The sequence below is a fragment of the Thermobia domestica genome, chromosome 17 (assembly GCF_964235325.1).
Source record: "Thermobia domestica chromosome 17, izTheDome1.hap1.1, whole genome shotgun sequence".
NCBI classification, from domain to species: Eukaryota; Metazoa; Arthropoda; class Insecta; order Zygentoma; family Lepismatidae; genus Thermobia; species Thermobia domestica.
This window is the reverse complement of record NC_137470.1, coordinates 83,088,016-83,108,707: the sequence shown is the minus strand read 5'-3', so window position 1 is coordinate 83,108,707 and position 20,692 is coordinate 83,088,016. Positions and strand designations below refer to the sequence as shown.

At 35.5% G+C, this 20,692-nt stretch overlaps 1 protein-coding gene across 4 annotated transcripts in view; it reads right to left on the bottom strand.

Moving 5' to 3' along the window:
* LOC145673792 (b(0,+)-type amino acid transporter 1-like) overlaps window positions 1–20,692 on the bottom strand; it is a 715,231-nt gene that overhangs the window by 225,943 nt on the left and 468,596 nt on the right. The window lies entirely within an intron of this gene.

Below are 20,692 nucleotides of genomic sequence, written 5' to 3'. Positions count from 1 at the left end.
GATATTAATTACTCTGTGCAAAGATAATTTTAAATGTGTATATGTAGTTATCGAATGTCTTTAGAATCTTTGTATATAGAATATAATAAAACGAAGCAAATATAAACTAAAACTAGGTAAGAAAAATTTTAATGAAAATTGGAAACAGTGGTATCTCTCTCTCTCTCTCTCTCTCTCTCTCTCTCTATATATATATATATATATATATATATATATATATATAGTGCCGTCATATAGGTCTCCCCTGCGCCACCACTGTTTCTCATCGATTTGTACATGAATCGAATATCCAGGTCAAATAATGCCCTATTTCCTTTGACCCGACCTTTCTCCGACAATTCGTTCTCTAGTTCTATTCATTTTTGCTCTATTCTGGTACGTTTTTCGCGAGCTATAGCTCAGAACTGACGCGCTTTCGGACAACAACTTATTATTTTAAATCACTTCCTTTGTCATTCTCCATCATCCCTATATATACAGGATGGCCCATTTTAATCTTTGCACGGAAATATTTTGAAACCGATTGAACACAAATGCACTAAACAAATACTCTAATAGGAAATACCATGGGGCAAATCGAATGGTGATGTTGCTGTGCCACCCAGGGCCGCCTATCATGGGGTCCCGGGGCCCAACTTAGACATGCACGGTGAAAGTTTTGAGCCGAAGCAGAAGCCCACCCTGTGTAGGGATAATAACCGGCTTAGCTCGGTTCAACTCAGCGAGCAACTCGAGCCGGCTTGGTTGAGATGAGGCACCTACTCGGCTCAGGTGAGCCATCGTCTCGAGCAGCTTGGTTGGGGTGAGCCATCAGCTCGGATTGTTTCGGCTAGTGTCGGTTTGGGTTGGTGAGCTGTTAGCTCGGCACGATAGGGAATGAGCTTGTAAGCCGAGCCGCTCGACCCGTTGAGATCGCTAAATCCGGACCAAGTAGTTTGTGTGGCCGGCGCCCTATAATTTTCAACGATTTTTGGTTCGAGCCCGGATACTTGCTCCTCCGGAACAAAAACCCAGAACCTCGTGAACGATGTCGTTGCTTCCTAGACTTCACAATTACCGAGGTCAGCAGTCAACTAGTTTTCAGATTGAAACCAGTTATCTTTCATGTTTATACACGGTGTTGTTGATATAATAATAATAATAATAATAATAATAATAATAATAATAATAATAATAATAATAATAATAGTGTTATAGTTGTAGTAGTATCATTTATAATAATCATATTGTCTATGTAGGATACTTGAAGAAAGTACTTGTTACTACACACAGCATTTGGCTCGTTTTGGCTCCACTCGACTCGAAACTCGAGTCAAATTCGAGTCGAGTTGGATAAAATTTTTCGAGCCGAGTTGTCGAGTCGAGCTCAAAGATGTCTGTTTCGAGTCGAGTCGAATTTCAACGAAAACTCGCTTGAACTCGCTCGTGCCCATCCCTAAGCAGATCTTTCTCTGCTAGTCTTGACTTAGTTTCAAAAACGTAGCTTGTGGTTTTGGAATGACTACTGCAGTAGATTTAAGCGATATACGAACTCTAGACTAGGCGCAGACATTAATCAAGTATGGTAATCCACTAAGTAAGTTCCAAATTCAGAAATAATGGCGTCTGTTGTGATTAAGAAATCATAACCTAGTTATTTGAACGTTGAAATGATCTACACATATACTGCTGCATAGTTCAGCATGTTGAACTTAGACTGTAAAACAGTATGTTTCTCTTGCATGACTACAACTTCCATAAATAGTTAAAATTATATAAAAACCAAATTTTTATGGCATTGTAATGAATAATGATGTCGAGTTTCTTGCCTCTCCTCCTTTATCGCTTTGATGTGACGTATGAAATAGAGCGTAAATACTGCTTTTTCATGAGAACCTAATTTACTCTGGTCAGCTAACGATAGATAGAGAAATTGAAGACCTCTTCTTATTTGCGATCTTACAAAAGCTTTTTAATATCTTCGTTTCAATTATGCAAACTTCTTCCAACCACGATAGTTTTTACACCTAATAGATTTTCAGTAAGCTCCGCGAATGTTTTTCCTTCCTTTATTACAGTTTTAATATGGTTCCTCACAACAAGATACTTCCAAAAATATCATAAGTCCGAAAAAAGCTGTTATACTACATAATTGACACACTAATACAAAGAATAAGAACTAAGTGAATGGAACTTGTGAGAATTAAATAAATCAAATCTGTCGTGAAGGATAAGGAGAAAAGCCTAATCTGAATAATACATTGAAGAGGGGTAAAAAAGAATACGAATAGTGCATATTGTAAATAAAGGACGACATTGAAAGAGAAATCCAGAAATAGCTGGTAAACGGAGGAAGAAGAGTAGTAGTGAAACATGAAATGAAAATCTTTGAGTTTTACGTCGCACGTTTATGCCGGTTAGGCTAAAGGAGACGGCGATGATGAGTAATGAATAAAATGGTAGAATGAAGAAAGTGGGAGGAAACGGGAGAACCCCGATAAAACCCACGCACAAGGTGTTTGTCCACCACAAAGTTCACTTAGCGGGGGCTGGGGTAATCTACCACTGAGCCACCGCGACCCCCAAGAGTAGTAGTGAGGTAGCTTAGGTAGTGTAAGGAGACATGCTGGATAAAAGCACGAATTATTTCCAGTTATTCCTCAGCATCCAAGCTTTAATTCTAGGGCCGGCGCCGAGTGATCACAACAGCAAGTTGCCTGGTGGTGCAACTTTATAATTTGTTATTTGATTGCAATTATATATTGTACGTACTTATACTATAATTCAATTTATACAACTTATCCCATGTGACAGTTGGTTTAATCTGCTTTTTTCTTCCTGCACGTGGTCATAACAATCAGCCAAGAAGGACTGTTTCTACGGCAACAGCACGTTCAGCCAATTATAGTGGCTCATTTCCCTCGCTCTGCAGTGGTAAACATTTCACCCTCTCTGCACGTTGCCAGTTTGAATATAAACAAATGCACATTGTTTTAGTCGGATGTCAACTTGCGTAGTGGACCTGCTGATAGCATTCGTTTTAGTTCTCTTTTGTGTCATTTAATTTTATAAAACTGAGATTTACTTGCAGTGAGTAATTTCGTGTTTCGTGTGTACGGTACTTCAGTGTTTAGTGCATTATTTATTTCTGATTCTCTCTCTCTTTTGTGCGTGTGTGTGTATGTCCTCTAAAATGGATGAAGTGGGAGAAAGTTCAAATCTTGATCGTCGAAGAAGGGGGCGACGAAGAATTCACTCGCCTGTAAAGAAATATTCAAAAATTGGACAGGGTATCGCTTTACGAGGCCAAGCTTGCGAGGTGGTGTGTTCACTACGCGAATACTTTGAGTGGGAAAGAGAAAATGGTGGTCCGCTTATCGATGTAAATCGAGTTACAGAAAGGACAGCGGCTACCCTTAAAATCAGCAGAAAAACAGTGGCGCGAATTGGGAAAGAAAAAATAAGGAAAGAGGAGGAACTTGAGGAGAAGGAAGAGCAAGGAAAGGACGAGCCTAGACCATCGCAGGTACTGCTTGAAACTCCAGGAAAACATCGCTGCGATGAAAAGAAGGTCACAAATCTCGATTCATTCCAGCGGGATGCCCATCGTCGCCACATTTACTCTTATTATATGCGCAAGGAGCATCCTACATTAAGCAAGCTTCAAGCCAGCCTTAAAGAAGCATACTTGTTCCACGGAAGTAAGTTCGCACTTAGAAGCTGTCTCATAGATCTGGGGTTCGAATTTAATAAATAAGAGCTATGAAGAAATGTGATTATAATAATGTGGTTTGGTTAGATGAGACATGGGTCAATGCAGGCCACACATTAGAAAAAGGCTGGACCGATCATAGTGCGCATAGTACAATGAACGCACCAATAGGGAAAGGGGGAAGAATAATTGTTCTTCATGCTGGCACATCTCGTAGTTTTGTCCCAAACTGCCTCCTTATTTTCAGATCTAAAAGAACTGGTGATTATCACGAGGAAATGAACTTCGATACATTTACAAAGTGGTTCCAGGAATCTCTTTTGAAAAACATATCCCCTAAAACCATCATCGTTATGGACAATGCCCCATACCATTCTGTTATGCTCGATAAACCTCCAACAACTCAGTCCCGGAAGTCTGAGGTCTTGGACTGGTTAAAGCGCAATACCAGTGTGCAGTTAGAGCCTGACATGAAGAAGGCAGAGCTTCTGGAACTGATGACCATATACAAGCAAAAATTCCCTTTGTACAGAATCGACGAATTAGCAAGGGAAAAGAGTCACCAGGTCATAAGACTTCTTCCCTACCACACCCACTTCAACCCTATAGAAAATATTTGGGCGCAAGTAAAAGGATACGTCGCGAGGGAAAATAAAAAATTCACAGTGGCAGAAGTGGAAAGACTTACAAAAGAAGCAATTGATAGTGTCACTGCGGAAGAGTGGGCTAATATTGTTCAACATTCGAAGAAGCTCCTAGACGAGCAATGGGATAGAGTGGGAATTCTTGAACAATGTGTGGAGGAAGTGATGATATCTGTTAATTCCAGCTCCGAAAGTTACAGTGATTCTTCAGTGAATTCAGAAAAATTCCGGAATTCGGAAAAATATTTTTTTCTTTTTGTAATCCTAAGAATTTTGTTCAAATGCAAACGAACAAATTTCCTTTTTGTAATCCTAAGAATGTATGATGCAAGTTAAGCTGAAACTTATATTCTAAAGTATACACTACTCAATCTTCCCATGGTTAATGAGATGTAATCCAAAAGTACGATGTGCTCCTAATATTTAATTTTTGTTTTACTCTGATTTTGTCCAGAGGTAAGACATATGTCACACTGAGATAAACAGCTTGACATAATGAAGATGTTATCATACGTAGTTTTCCAGAAAATCGTGAGAAACGAATTTTTATGAAGTTAAAATGTGCGTCGCTTGTTGTCAGTGTGATGCAATTGATAACTTTTATGCAGGATTATTATTATTATTATTATTATTATTATTATTATTATTATTATTATTATTATTATTATTATTATTATTATTATTAGTATTATTATTATTAATCGTTTATGTACTGTAAAAGAAAAATATGAACTGTTAAGTAGTAGATTTTATCTGTTGTTTTTTGATATCTTCTAACAGTAATAACAAACTGCTTGTAAATACGCAATGATTATCAAGGACAATGGCATATTAATGTAAGAACTACTCTGCAGAGTAGCAATAAACAATAAACAATAACAGATAAACAATAGTTGCAAAAAAAACAGGTAACTAACTTGGGCACGTCAGAATGTTCGCGAGAATATAAGGACGCATTGAGACTAGCAAAGAGCGTGGTGTTATTATTACTCAAAGGGCCGTACGATGGAGACATTAACGTTAATGTTAATGGCACTATTGAGCACTTACGTGCTCTAATGGTTAACCTCATTTTTGAGATGATTCTTAGAAGTGGGCGTGTTGGCATGCAGTTAGAAGACTTATATCCATTATTTAAAAAGGACACGTTATCTGTGGAGTACTAACGATTTGCGTCACTATCGAACACTAACGTAGCACTAGTGACGTTTAAAGTCGAAATTGGAGTCTGACATAAGTGGCTTGTCAACTTCACGGACATTATATTTTCCTTGAATGCGAGAATTTTGCGCCCTACCCCAAAAATAGGAGAAAATGCGCTCGCAATATATTTGCACTGGGATGTTTGCGCCCTACCCCAAAAAGAGGGGAAAATGCGCCGGCTATATATTTGCACTGGGATGTTAGCGCCCTACTATTCAACTTATTTTTGTATTGTGTAAAGTAACTTCCACTCACACTTGAACTAGGCTTGCCTCTCATCGTCTCAGTGAGTTACTCCATCCGTTATAATATTCCGAACAAATGAAAAAAATACAATTTTAGTCCACTAAAGGGCAATCCATACAAATACAATTTTTCATTATACTACAAAATTTACAATAAACGTATAAATGACTGATATATAATGACTGGGTAGAGTATAATTTAATCTACAAAAGGCTGTTTGGCTCTACCCAGATATCTCTGTTCACAGTCGTTGCGAGTTGTTTGGCTTTTCAGGACACAAAATATAGAAAAGAAAATGTAAAGTGAATGTAAAATCAGTTCAGTAATATTATCAAGAAAACTATGTGCAGTGTGTTTACTTGCTGGAATTACACTTCAAACACACAATTGCGTTCAGTCGTTCTTTCAGAAAAAATGTTCCGGGGGGCACACTTAGTATTCTGGAGGGGGGTAACTGCTGGTACTATTCTATTTATTATTATATTATAGACGTATTATTTTGGTCTCCTCCGAGGGGGCACTCTGAGAGCTCTGGGGAGGCCAGTGTTCCCCCAAAATCATCTCTGGAAGAAGCAGTGATTGCGTTGATCCGTTGTGTTCTTTTGGCTTATTTGAAGTTTATTTTCCCCTTATGTAGCTACAATGAAAATAAATCACAAATGGCATGGTTGTGGGGGGAGGATTGTTTATGCTGTAATGTCAGCTCTTCCGAGCAAATGCGTAAGCTCCAATAGGTTCTTTTATTTCGCAGGGCTCAAACTTCCCGGTGGAGGCACATCGCAGGCGCAATTTTCCCTGTTCTTGAGGTAGGGCGCAAATTTCCCAGACGGAAAATTCTCGTCACCGTTCGAATGACTTCGAAAGACTATATCTTTTTCAATACTTTTTAATATTCTTTTACTCGAGATTTCTTCATAGCTTCTTATTAAAATACTTACTAATATATCCTCATTTTATTGTCCTAACCAATCAATATGGGTATGTTGTCAGTAAAATATTTAGATTGATCAAGCCTTTGGTGTGTAACCACAGTATTTCATATCATCCCCCCATTAGAAATCTTGGCTATACGAACCAATATATGTTGCCAATAAAATAGTTTAGAATGATTGAGTTCCTGGTAAATAACCACAGTATTTCGTGACAGACCCCCCCCCCCTTTCTATTACCATATTCTAGCTACGTGCCTGACTCAGCTAATTCTCTACATTCTTTACCAAGCACACATTTTCTAAAGCGGAAAATGCTCTCTAAATACCTAAGCTCATTATTTTCAGCAGATGCACAAATTGGGTAACATTCTATCTACATGAATGTTATATATGTCGATTACTGGAAACCGCTTTTCGCTATCTATTACCATATTTACTATATAATGGTTAACGTTAAAACCGGAAATGGTTGATTTGTACCGCTTCCGGTTTGAATATTACATTCATCAGGGAACTCGATTCTTAACTATTGACTCTGTACATCATGGCCAAATTTGATTGGTAATCCATCAGATAGTTCTTGAGACTGTTTGTTTCATTGACAGACAGAATGGCTATAGAGTTTTGATAAACTAAATTCGTTAATGAGTGATGATGGAACAAATATAAGAAAGGGAACCAAGAGTAGGCATACCACCGGGAAATTTTTCGAACACAAAATTAGCCATCGAAAACCCACATGTCCTGGGTTAGAATACCATAGATGAAAACTCTAGCACTGAGTCATCAATCACACGCTTATTAGTTTTATTAATTATTATATTAATATAAATTAATGAATGCCTGCTTATGTTAGTTATTGAACAATTACATTGTATACTTCGTAAAGTCAAAAATTATAAATTTGTATTTACTGTACATACAGTGAGCGCAGAAAGTGTTCGTACACCTATGCTATTGAAACGAGAATGCCAATAACACACACAATATGAATAATGAAAACTAAGCGTTATGAATATATCAATAAAGAACCGCAAAGACAAGTTTAATGGTCAGAAAGTAAATAAATTCCGTAGAAAGTGTATAGAGTAGACGCAAAAAGTGATCGTACACCTGACGTACGAATACGAAACAAAGATACCAAAACTGGGGTTCACTAGTATTCACCTGAGTATACACCTCTGTATAACATGACGAGTAACAGAATGAGTTTAGCTGTGAATAGGAGTGAAAAAACTGCACGGTGGGCTGTCAAAATGGGAAGCAACCAAACAGAAACAAATGAGGAGACAAGAAAAGTAATTATTAAATTGCATAAGAAGGTCTTTGTGAAAGATAGCAAACCTTGCAGACAGACCTCGTTCAACAGTGCAAACAATATTGGCGATGTATAATGTTTCTATCACTGTGCGAAACAAAAAAAAAAAAAAAAAAAAAGAACTGGAGACCAAGAGTTTTGAGTGAACAAGATAAACGTTACATTATTAGGGAAAGAAAAAAGGTTCCAAAAAGTAGTGCTGTGCAATTGGCAACGGATCTGGAAACACGCAGTGTTAAAGTATCAGCCAGTACAGTGCGGAATATTTCCAGGGTATCATGGTCGGATAGCCAGGAAAATGTTCTGGGTGAACAAGACAAATCGTATAAAGATACTAAAGTTTGAAAAAGAGTATAAAGATAAGGGATCAGGCTTCTTTCTGGAATAGGGTCATATTTTCGGACGAAAGTAAATTTAATTTTATCGAGTCCAATGGGAGGCGTATAGTATGGCGCAAGGTGAATACAGAAATGAATCCTCAAAATCTCGTCCCTAAAGTAAGACACGGAGGAGGGTCCGTGCTCGTCTGGGGTTGTATGAGTGCCTCAGGAGTGGGTCGTCTCCCCCTTATTGATGGAGTGATGATCCACAAAGTATATATTAACATATTAAAGGAAAATCTCTATACTAGTGCGCAGAAGATAGTTCTTGAAAACAATTTATTGTTCAGCAAGACAACGACTCCATACATACAGCGGAAAGTACTCGATTGTGGCTACTCTATACCTTGAAACAGCTACGCACACCTCCCCAATCCCCAGACATGAACCCCATAGAACATCTATGGTCTGTTCTGGAGACAAGAATCAGAAGGCACAGCTTCTCTACTAAAGAAGGCCTGAGAAGAGCTTTCAAGAAGAATGGGACATAATCAGTCCCGAAGCTACAGAACTACGAACTACTACAGGTGAAATTATTGCCACGAAGACTACAGACAATCATTAACGCACAGGGTAATCCCACAAAATATTAAATAACGTAATATACTTTATAAGCATTAATTCAAGCATAAGTGTACGGTGACTTTTTGCGTTTACAAAAAAGGAATTCTCTCTTTTCTTCTGAACAAAACAGTGATTTTGTTTGTTTGGCCTTTCGAATGTTATTAGAATATTTGTTGAGATTTCTTTTCCTTCACTGTCTTTCTCCTGGTTAAAAAGTAGTTTGCAGTGCTTTGGAGCAGCTGCAGGTGGGAACGCGATAATGTTTGAGACATACCGGCGACTTTTTTGTGTGTGAAAATAAGACCTTTCTCATAAAGCAGTATATAACTGTAGTAGCAATTGTCTACGTAAGTGATAAAGACATATCCAACTACAAGAAACTAATACAGTATATATATATTCATTATTGTGTTTCCCTTTTAACAGCTGCTAGCTAGGGATGGCCAATTCCAGAGTTTTTACTTTCCGGAATCCGAAAAGTAAAATCGGAAAAATTCCGGATTTCGGAAAAATTCCGATTTTTTCTAAATTCCGGATTTTTCCGAACGTCGGATTTTTTCCGAAATGCGGAATTTTTCCGAAATCCGGATTTTTTCTGAATTCCGGAATTTTTCCGAAATCCGGATTTTTTCTGAATTAAGGAATTTTTCCGAACTCCGGATTTTTTCTGAATTCCGGAATTTTTCCGAATTCCGGAATAATTCTGAATTCCGGAAATTTTCCGAATTCCGGAAAGTAAATTTTCCGATTCCGGAAAACAAAATTCCCCTAATATATATACACGAGTTCAAAATGAAGACGTATTGTTTGCTATATGTGGTATGCAAACGTAAGTTCAGTAACTATAAACAAGGTTCAGTATTGATGTTAGTAATTTTGCTACAGCTATATGGAAATTTCTGTTTTCTGGAGTGAAAGTAAAAGTTTTGTGTAGAAATAAAGTCATAGGGAGGAATGGTTGGATTTACCGTACTTTAATGTTCCTATCATCATGAAAGCACGCAAACTTCTTAGAACGGTTATAGGCGTTACGCTACGTGAGAACCCGAATCCCTACCACAAAACAAACATAAACGCATATTTCAAGACCTTGAATTGAACCTGGGACCATTTTAAGAAAAGGTTACTTACCACAGGGAATCCAAACCTGATTTGTTCAATTTACCCAGCCAAGCTTTTGGAACGGCATTATACTGTAAACTGATTGATTTTCCATTCAAAGATATCTTGATTCTGCACTTGAAAACGTAGTTTCGTCATAGATAAGGAATGTAGCATTTGCATTTTTGTTAGCTCAATAGCTATTCCTTGAAATCGTGTTTGTGATGTCAGTTTGATTTCTTCCCTCGTGAGGGTTCTGAATAACGTTTCGCGATAAGTGTCTGCTATTAAGGATCGCTGTTTCACAACAGTGCGTAAACTTCATTTGTCAGTCTTTCCATGAAACGTTGTCGTTCTCAAGGAAGTACAGCTGATGCTGACACTTCCAGAAATCATCTTAACCGACCTTGCCAAAAGGAAATCGGATTTGTTTTCATTAAGAAATCCAAGCATTCAACCTATCTTGAGTTGTACTTTGTCCTTATCACAGGAGAGAGAAAGAGAGAGAGAGAGAGAGAGAGCAGTAGATGTTTAATGCCAGCCTGAAACAATTTGCACATCTTAGCATTCCGCTAACACGTTCGTTTCACTTAAGCAGGATGGATTGAACACTTCGGGTTTGGATTTCCTGTGGTAAGTAACCTTAGAAATAAACGGTTTACACAAATGAACGTTTTCGACTACATTTGATATCTTAAAATTCAAAGCGTAAAATTAATGAATGAATTTCAAGGTCGAACTAGAAGTTAGAAGTAAGGATTAACCAATTTTCTGCAAAGGTAACTTTTCATCAATAACTATCCTCTATTCAAGTTTTATAGTCATGAAAGTTTATCATTTAAGATGACGAGAAAACTTCATAAAATTAAAAATAAGCAATGATCTGTTTGGTCATAACTCATTTCATAGCCGTTTACTGATTTTAAAATTTTAATTGTCTTGAAGAAATATTTGGGACTAAGTTTTTGAGACGAAGAACCGTTTGGTAAGCCATAGTCGAATCGAGACATTGATATTGTCTAAGTAACCTTCTCTTAAAATGGTCCCAGGCTCGATTCAAGGTCTTGAAATATGCGTTTATGTTTTTTCTGTAGTAGGGATTCGGGTTTTCACGAAGTGTAACGCCTATAACCGTTCTAAGAAGCTTTGCGTGCTTTCATGATGATACGAAAAAAAAGTCCGATCATTGCTGGCCATCACGTCGACGTTGATCTGAAACAAATAAATGTTACAGTTCGGTTCGTAAGTTAGGGCTGCTGATTAGATAAAGCTTGATTCAACTTCATATCAAGCAATATCAATGTCTCGATTATACTATGGCTTACCAAACGGTTCTTCGTCTCAAAAACTTAGTCCCAAATATTTCTTCAAGACAATTAAAATTTTAGAATCAGTAAAACGGCTGTGAAATGAGTCATGACCAAACAGATCATTGCTTTTTTTTTAATTTTATGGAGTTTTCTCGTCATCTGAAATGATAAACTTTTATGACTATAAAACTTGAATAGAAGATAGTTATTGATGAAAAGTTACCTTTGCCCAAAATTGGTTAATCCTTACCTGTAACTTCTAGTTCGACCTTGAAATCCATTCGTTAATTTTACGCTATGAATTTTAAGATTGCAAATGTAGTCGAAAACGTTCATTTGTGTAAACCGGTTATTTCTAAGGTGTAATCTAATTAAGTGATCACTTTTAAACCTCTGGTTAATTTTTTTTCAAAAGTTTGCATGAAAATTTCGAATAATTTTTTGTTCGAAACTTTAAACTTTCAGTTCGAAAATTTTGGTTTGAAATTTTAGGTGCAAAAGTTTGATTTGTAAATTTCGTTATAATTTTTTTTAGTTTGACACTTTTCATTCGAAAATCTCAGTTCGAATTTTTTGTATAAAAAATCTTCATTTCATTTTTGTTCGAAAACCTTAGTTTCAACTTTCTAGTTCTAAAAAATTGGTTTCCACTTCTTTTGGTTCGAAAATTTTGATTTCATGTTTCGAAAATTTTTTACATTTCTAGTTCGAAAATTTCAGTGTGAAATTGTTTGATTTGAAAAATTTGAAATCGAAATTTTTTATTTCATCTTTTTTGATCGAAAATTTCTAGTTTTTCAAAATTTGTTTCGAAAACTTTTAATTCTAAAATTTCAGTTTGAATTTTTTTCTTTGATTTGAAATTTCGAATTTAAAAATTCTATTCGTTTATTTGTTCGAAAATTTTTGTTTCAATATTTTATTTCTAAAATTAGGTTTCAACTTCTTTAGTTCGAAAATTGTGATTTGAAAATTTCAAGTTATAAAATTTTAAGTTTGACGCAGGTTAAAACTTTTAATTCGAAAATTTTCTGATTTTAAACTTTTGAGTTCTAGAAATTTGTTTCAAATTTTCACTTGAAGTTTTGAAATAACTGGAAATTAGTGGACTCAAAATTTAATCGAATAGTTAAAACCGTTTATTTGTTAATCGAATAGTTAAAAACCGTTTATTTGTTAATCGAATAGTTAAAAACCGTTTATTTGTTAATCGAATAGTTAAAAACCGTTTATTTGTTAATCGAATAGTTAAAAACCGTTTATATGTTAATTGAATAGTTAAAACCGTTTATTTGTTAATCGAATAGTTAAAAACCGGATAAGGTTTGACGGTTAACCGTGAAACACTTCCCTCTTTGCACTCACTGGAAATTTTTGGCTAAAATATTTTGAGATGATGATTTTAACTAAACTGTCAATGTTACTTAAGTTATAAATTACACGAACTAACACCAAGACCAAGAATGTAACCTCAAAGTTTCGTGGTTCTCTCTTATCAAAAAGCTTAAGAGGAGTGCATTAAGGTACGCATATCCTTATTATATGTAAATAAAGTGACAGTAAACTCTACTTTGAAGAGCTCACGCGACGTCTGTGTAGAGCATAAATCCAAAACAGCACAAAAAATTTGTTAATATCAGTCATATAAGCCATCATCGAGAATCAAACTCATGACCTTCGGAAACTAAATCTAGCCTGTGCATGCCTATAACGTAATAAAAATATACATGAGGTTAGAAACCTTCTCAAATTATATCTTTAGCAATTTTACGTGATCAAATACTAAAATTAGTTCTGGAGACCATGACTTTGGTTCTGCCAAAATGATCCACCAATCATGAAAATTTATGTTCGTTCATGTACCCATGTCCTACAAAAGCCTATACTCATGACGTCATTATTATTTATCCAAGAACGGAAACGAAAGGTAGTAACTAGGTTCAGCTCATCACTTCCCTCTTTTACCTTCTCTAGGAATGAATGTATTCTTTCAAAGTAAACCATTACACATAAATGTTCTTGTTTGTCATAAGAAATAACTACTCAATGTTATCTCGTTACAAAAGTATGATTAATTGTTGTTACAAAGAACCAATCAGATTTAAACAAAACGTAAGTGTTACGTCACAGACAAAAACAAGAGGTACTAACTTGGTCTAAAATAACATTATCTTATCCCTTTTCTCCTTCTCAAAGAATGAATATATTTTTTCAAAGTAAACCATTACACACTATTTGACAATTAAACACCGTACTTGTTCGAACAAACAATGCCAACGATACTGTGACAACGAATACGTAAGTATATGTAACACGATATAGTTGACGTTTCCTTTTCAACATGTGATTATAAGTCAATGCAGAAAGATGCTTTTTAAATCTTTCGAACAGTTTTATTTAATCCACACACGAATACAATATAAATTATTATTGTTAACCAAGTTTGGGATCGCCCCTCCCCCTTCTTTTATGCGTCTCAAATACATGTATGCTTTCCTGGACACTGTTTTTGACAATTGAATATCGTGGTTCGATTCCCGAGCGTACTAATGCAATGGGTTAGTAATTATAATTGCTTTTGGTGTCCGTTCAAACCCCTGCCCAGAAAAGTTTTTTTTTATTTTTATAAAAAATAATACTCAAAAATGTAATTTAATTACCTTACGTATGCAGTTTTGCTATATGATTCCACTCTATATGTAGCAGTAGTAGTATTAGGAATGGGTTAGAAGCCCCACAGGGCTCGCTTTGTTCCAACTTGACTTCTAAGATATAAATTTAACTTCAACTGCTTCTTCAATGTTCTTCTCTTCAATTTCAAAAAAGTGACAATTTTCTTCCATTACTACTTTAATACACAATACATACACAAGAAGGTTTGGACAATCGCAAATTGCAACCAACCAGAAACGTTTTATTGTCTACGTCTAGGGTCGAGGGTAAAAAAATATGTTGTTAAGAACATGCTGCCTACAATGCAGTGAGCAGAGTGGGTCGGTGGGTGGTGGGTCGCAGTGGGTCACGTTGGATGGTGGGTCGAAGTGGGTCACATGATGTTAGCTCACGACCTACTGAGAACACTCGACCCACTTGACCCACCGACCCACTGACCCACTCCAACTCTGGTGGAACACGTCCAGTGCCTAGATTGTAGTTGCTGTTACTATTGTTTCATGTCCCCTACCCCTATAGTCCGCTCTTTCCTCCCATATATCTATATATATATATATATATATATATATAAACATAGGGTATTTCAAAACAACAAAGACAACGTTTGGGGTCTGATTCTTAACATCAATATAACAAAAAAGAGTAGTATTGACCAACCTGGGTGCAGAAACGCTTTCTTTCCAAGATATAGGTTGCCAGAAACTTGAAAAATGAACTTTAAAGGCCCATAGCTCCAAAACTATGGGTCACGTTTCAGACACATTTACGGGAACGTAATGAGAAAACCCACGAGCACCATCTCAAGCTTACTTGCCTTGAGAACGAAATTACTTACCTTCATTTTTGACTTTAAAAATTTTATTCGTTTTTCCACTGAAAAGTATCAACAAGGATATAACAAGGAAATAGTCAACAAGAATTCAACAAGGAAATAATTATACCATGATAATTTGATTCAAATTCATCGTAATTTTACCCATGACAAATACGTTACCATTTTATATCGTAAAGGTCAGATCCATCATTATTATAGCAGAGCGGGGCTTGAGCAATTGACCGTAGAAATACAAATTCCGATTAGTTAGAATTTTAGAACCTGGTTTTATTACAGGTGTAAATTCTTTAGTCGGTAGAGAAGAGACCGTGGATCATGTGATAGAGTTGATGACGATATGTTTGGTGGGTCAGTGGTTCATGGTGGATGGTGAGTCGGAGTGGATTACGGTGGGTCAGTGAGTAGTGTGCTAGGGTGGGTACTGGGTCAGTGGGTCGTAGGTCAAGTTTTCATTGACCCACCACTAGGTTAACTGGTGTGGGTTTTGTTTAAACTTGAAACAGAATTTGTCCATTGATTTCAGAAAACGAATCGTATTTTGGTTCAGTTTCGTTTGAAAAACAGATACTATATTGCCACTTTTCAGAATATCCGTATATATTTCGGGAAAGTTTGAAACGATATGTAATGGTTACGTTTTAGGTTAAGGTATTATGAGAGTCTGATGTTTCATTTTTGAATGGAATTACAATATCCCAGGTTTATATATATATATTTGGGTGGTCCTTAATTTTTGATTTCCTAATTTCTTTGGACTCACCCCCTAAAATGGTTCCATATGGGACTAAATTAAGGAAGGAGAAAAATTAACTTCATTGAATAATATTAAATGGTGCCCCAAGTGACCTAAAATTTTGAATCCGATTACAGTACATAATATATGGGGAAAATCTGGAATAAAATCTTATATTGTCACAGCGGCCATCTTGAAGTCCGCCATCTTGGATTCAGATCAAAATTTTCAAATAGGAAGAGGGTCATGTTACATATCGTTTTGAGGTGGCGTTTCACCAAAAACACAAATCTGGCACTATTTTAAAGATAGCTTTAGTCGTCTAGGAATTATTACCTGTGAAAATATTTCTCTTTTTCACAAGTAATAACTCTTACACAACTAAACGTAAAGACATGAGTTTGGCTCGAAAAGAACAAGAGGGATAAGCGCGGCTTCATTAGAAAGAGGAACGCAAAAGGAAAATGCACTTCTGAAAATGATTTGTATTAATTTTACACCAAAATACACGGAGGTAAGCATTTCAAGAAATGAAGAGGAAAACCCAGTTGAGTATGTAAGATAAAATGTAAATATGTGCCTGTGTGCGCCCGGACCCTGCAAGAGATGTAAAAGGGGAAAAACTAATTTTAAAACTCCAAGACAGGCTGCTGCTCTTGATCGATACAAGTCCACTGATAGAACGAAAATACATATTCTGACAGCGACGGCAGAAACATTAGGCCATAATGTAGAGGAACTAGTAATAAATATGCTGAGAGAAAATCCGTAGCGAAGTTGCATAAGACCACAAAAACAATTTCGGAGTGCATCAAGTGCGTTAGTTGTGCAATGAGACGGAAAACTATTCCCGAATTTGACTGGTAGAGAGACTATCGACGGGTTATCAATATTTATTACAGGAGATGCTCATGAGAGGCTAATTGGTGTTCTCAGTTTGTCATCATGAAGAGGACAACGAACATATTATTTCTACTACAGTTCATTACCTTGAAGAATGGAACTTGGTAAAGTTCGTGCAGGCAGTTTGTTGTCACACTATTCTTTGCAACATATGTCATGTGAACGGTGCTTTAATTCTGCTAGAGCAGATCCTCGAAAATGATCTTCTATACCTTCCTTGTAAACACTACATTTATGAATTGGTTTTAAAATGTGTATTTGACAAGTGTTGTGTTTCGTTTGCATCTGGACCGGACGTTCCCCTATTTAAGCATTTTCAGAACGATTGGTCTAAAATAGATTGTACTAACTTTATTCCAGAATTGATGATGATAATAATGTAAGGAACAACATTTCAGATGTAAGAAATGAAGTATTGAATTTTGCTATCAAACTTGTAGAAGGAGGACACCGCAGAGAAGATTACAGTAAATTTTTAGAACTGACATTCTTGGATGGCATACCTCCTCGAAGAGTTTTCTTTCGTTTGCCTGGAGCAATTCACCATGCAAGGTAGATGGGAAAAGCAATATACTGTTTAAAAATATTTCTCTTTCGCCAACATTTTCGTTTAACGAAGCAAATAGAAACGGGTCTTCGGAATGCATTAATTTTTCTGATACGACTATATGTCCAAGCTTGATTTAAATGTGATCAAGTATCCCATTCACCATTAGAAGACCTGCAATTTTTGAAAGCTTTGTACAGTTATAGGCAAATAGATAATGAATTATCTGAAGTGGCTCTTTCTAAATTTTCTCGACATCTCTGGTACTTGAAGGAGGAATACCTAGCATTGGAGTTTTTTGGTGATGAAGTTAACATAGTGGAAAAACAAAAATTGGTTGAAAGAACTAAAACTGTAAGGAGAGACCGTGAAGAAGCAAAGAGGCTTGACGCAAGGATAATATAAAAATTCTTGCGAAAAGAGAAATCAGTGATTTTGATACAACAAACATTTTTTTCTCGTGAGATTTAAAATACCCAAAGGGTTTCTTGAGTGTGGTCCGATTTCATGGTCAGATAACAATGACTATCTTCAAGGAAAGACAATAGTTAAATTCATCTCCGTAATAAACGATGCAGCAGAAAGGTTAGTGAAACTAACAGAAGATTACAACATCGTTTTTACGAAAAATGAGTATCAGAAAAAGTTTATTTTGCACATAGTGAATTCTCACAGATAATCTTTTCCTAGATGTGACAAAAGTGAACTGTGTAGTATATAAGATAGAAAACCTATTGAAAACTTACCCCAAAGCTACAGTACTACATAAATAAGGGATATTTCAATTTCTTCCATGTTATATTTTTTTCTTTTTCCTCATAATGGTCTATGAATCATCTTGATGGAAAAACTTATTGGTAGTTCATGGGGAAACAAAGATTTAACTTTCTCTAGCAGTTTGTTTCCAGTTTATGTAAAATACTTCCAAAATTCTTACAAATCTGTGGTCCATAACTACAACAAAATAACATTACATCGAAACATTTCGTTTTTCACACGTAATAACTCTTACAAGATTATTGGTACCTTGAAAATAATACGAGATTTGTGCTTCTGGAAAAACGCCACCTCAAATTGATATGTAACATGACCCTCTTCCTATTTGAAAATTTTGACCTGAATTCAAGATGGCGGACTTCAAGATGGCCGCCACAATAATGCTATACAAAACTAGGTTGGTCATTTCCTCTAGTTTCATTATCCAAGATATCTTTCCATTCCCTTAAGCCGTTTGTAAATCACAAGAGTTTATTCCAGCTTCTCCCCATATACCGTGTATTGTAAACGCATTCAAAATTTTAGGTCGTTTGGGGCACCATTTAAAATTATTCAATGGATCTAATTTTTCTCCTGGCTTAATTTTGTCCCATATGGAACCATTTTAGGGGATGAGTCCAAGGAAACTCCTAAATTTATTTTTGCCCATTTAAATAAGGACCACCCTAATATATATATATATATATATATATATATATATATATATATATATATATATATATATATATATATATATATATATATATATATATTCTGAAAACATTAATGAGTAATGAGCAATGAAAACAATTTAATGAGTTTCGATACCCGATGGAAGAGCGTTTGAAATGTTAAATGTCCTCGATGTATCTGTGTTCGTGTCCCTGTCGTTCAAGCTTAGTGAAAAGTGTAAAATGAGAATAACCGGATATAATAGAGATATGTCAAGCAGATACTTTCGTTTAACAGAAAAAAAGTGATTTGATACACAAGGTTCCAGTTAAGGGTTCGATTTACTCTTAAGACCACCTTCTCCTTCATGTTCTTGCGTGTTTGTAAGTCTTTTGAATTTAAATTTGAATTCTATTTACTATAGTATATTATCATGACCGAAATCAGTTTCATCATTAACAAAGTATTGGAATCGTAAACGTGTGCAATTTGCTACATAGACGAGTCTTTCTTGATTCTTACCTAACACAGCAGACTTAGGGGAGTGCCTTGAGCATTCGTTTCGTAATTAAAGGGTCTCTGGTTCAATTCCCTCTGAGGAAATTAATAGGAATTTTATCATTAAAAATGTTAATATTTCTGACGTATAGTAACATGAAAAACAATCATTTCACTCTTTCTTACAGGTTAGAATTAAACGACTTCCTTCATAGGTGAAATACTGACAACTTGACGTTACAGTCTACCATCTCGATTAGTACTCTCTGAAAAGAGCGTGTTTAACAAACAATTCATCAATACATATGGTATGAGTCATAAATGTATCTGTAACGTTACCGTTTTATTATGGAATTGTTTTTAAGTTCTACCACTCCTACTAGAAATAATAATAATGTTTCCCTTCGCCATTTCCAACACGTTCTATATATCTGTTCAACCAAAATTTGTAAATAGTAACTTTTCTTTTCTTATACTTGTATGCATATTTTGTTAAAATATCAATACAGTATAACGCATACATAATCCAAAGTCTTCTACCCAAAGAAAGGGCGTTACTATGTATCATGATGAAGACAAGTCTTACTTAGTTTCTGTTAAGGCATCCGATGGTTCGATTTTCGTATTGTCCAGGAGCTGACACCTTTTTCCCCTCTTTTCCTTCCAAAGTATGTCTTATAAGGCAATTCATTATTTTAGAGGGTCCAAAGAATGTGTTTTGATTTTTCTTAACTTCGGTATGCTTATTTGCGTTTTAATAGGACATAATATGGATGTCTCAAATATTCAGTAATAATAATAATAATAATAATAATAATAATAATAATAATAATAATAATAATAATAATAATAATAATAATAATAATAATAATATAGAAGATACACTCCATATGAGGACAGATGGACAGATTGTACCAAAATCTGTGAAATCACACCTAGCGTTAGGCAAAGGTGACAAAATATTCGGGATTGGAGAGAAGTGTCAGGACAATCAGAACATATACTCTGCATACGTCTCTACAGCTACTGTTAAACGCAAATTTTCCAGGCAAATTTCATGTAGAAAGTAGGACACAAGAGCCATAAGAAAATTTGTTTTTAAATAATGGTTATGCCGCCTAAGATACAGAAGAAGTCGATGATGAGAATAAAAGAAATATTGGAACAAAGAAAGTGGGAGGAAGCGGAACTTAGAGAAAACCTACACATGCAAACGGCGTTTCTCCAGTACAATGCTCACTAGGCAGGATCTGGGTGGAACAGGGTCAACTATTGAATCCACAAGACTTCAGTAATAATAATAATAATAATAATAATAATAATAATAATAATAATAATAATAATAATAATAATAATAATAATACGAACAATAATAATGTGAAAAGTCTTTAAAGTTGTCCTAAAATGTAACAAAACTTACTTAAAAGTAAGGATTTCGGGAAGGGGTTTCGTACCTTCAAGACACCTCTGCAACTACCCAAATTTTAAACGAAAATTTTCCACTAAAGTTTCTTGTAGAAAGTATTGTACTGTATGTTTTAAGGAAAATAATTGTAATAAAAACAACTGAGTATCAGTCTAGAGTAAGGCATATAATAAACTAATTATTAGGATATGCAGAGGTAATTATAAAAGCTTTGCTACAAAAACACCTACACAGACCATAATTCAATGAGCTGTGAAATA